The sequence below is a fragment of the Octopus bimaculoides genome, chromosome 10, assembly GCF_001194135.2.
Source record: "Octopus bimaculoides isolate UCB-OBI-ISO-001 chromosome 10, ASM119413v2, whole genome shotgun sequence".
Taxonomy (NCBI): Eukaryota; Metazoa; Mollusca; class Cephalopoda; order Octopoda; family Octopodidae; genus Octopus; species Octopus bimaculoides.
Window position 1 is genome coordinate 49748490 of NC_068990.1, and position 1015 is coordinate 49749504.

The 1015-nt window shown below is 30.9% G+C and overlaps 2 protein-coding genes across 4 annotated transcripts in view; one reads left to right on the top strand and one right to left on the bottom strand.

The window, feature by feature from the left end:
- LOC106878624 (protein IWS1 homolog) overlaps positions 1–1015 on the bottom strand; it is an 863399-nt gene that overhangs the window by 180985 nt on the left and 681399 nt on the right. The gene's annotated exons all lie outside the window — the stretch shown is intronic.
- Positions 1–1015, top strand: part of LOC106877617 (zinc finger protein 665) — a 34215-nt gene that overhangs the window by 28692 nt on the left and 4508 nt on the right. Inside the window, exon 1 of one of the 2 annotated variants that reach the window (XM_014926569.2) lies at positions 20–894. The exons of the other annotated variant lie outside the window; for it this stretch is intronic. The gene's annotated coding sequence lies outside the window, so the exon portion shown is untranslated. Of the gene's footprint in view, positions 1–19; positions 895–1015 lie in introns of those variants that run through there. 2 annotated transcript variants of the gene reach the window in all.

A 1015-nucleotide genomic window follows, 5' to 3' on the forward strand; every position in this document is an offset into this window, starting at 1 on the left:
TGGGATAATGGAATGAACTAAAAAGATAGAGAGTGTATCTACGTATTTAGAGAGAAGCAATAGAGAAAGGGGGGAAAAGATGGTATGATGGAGAAGAGAGCGAGAGAGAGAAGTTATATAAACTCTTGAAAAAGGATTCGACTTGGATAAGGAAAAATAAATAAATAAATAAAGGAACAAACAATTATATATCTGTAACTAAAGAAATTCTCTTTAATCATGAATAATGAAAGTTAAACCTGTCTACAATAATCTCGTAAGTCAAAAGCAAAACAGCAAAACAGAAAACACCTTATGTACATTTAACCTTCTATTTTCCCTAATATTAAGTTTTCAATAAACGACAGAAAAATAAACAGAACACAAAGATACTTATCTAGTTTTTCCAGAGATGGGTATTTCCAAGGCAGTGGAAGATTCTAAACTTCTTTTCAAGCGATGATGATACCATGTACTGCTAAATAGGAGACATTGTTTATGTTTTCGATGTTCGTAAAGGCTCCTACTTCTTCTGTTTTCCCCTTCTTCCAGACGGTTTTTCTGTAAATTTGTCTTGTTACTTTAACTCAAAAGTTATTCAGACAGATTTTTTTTTTCCTCTTTTTCTTTTTTGGTCGAAAATCGAAGTTATTTTATGTTGGTGTAGGAATTGTGGAAGGCAATTTAGCACTGGAACATTTTTTGTTTTCCGTAGTTCTTTGATATTTATTGCTTTGACACATTCTATTCCGTTGTCTATTAGCATTAATGGATATTGTCTTTTAAGTAGTACTTATTTTAGTTCCTGGAGTCTTTTATTGTGAGTTTCAAGGTTTGAGACAATTGTGCAGATTCTTCTTGCTAGATTGAAGGGGGTATTATTCTTCGTGTGTTTGGAATGGCATGAGGAGAATAGTAAGTATTGCTTAGAATCTGTTTGTTTGTAGTGAATATCTGTTTCAATGATTTTGTCTCTTTTGATAATTATTATATCCAGGAATGGATATATATATATATATATATATATATATATATA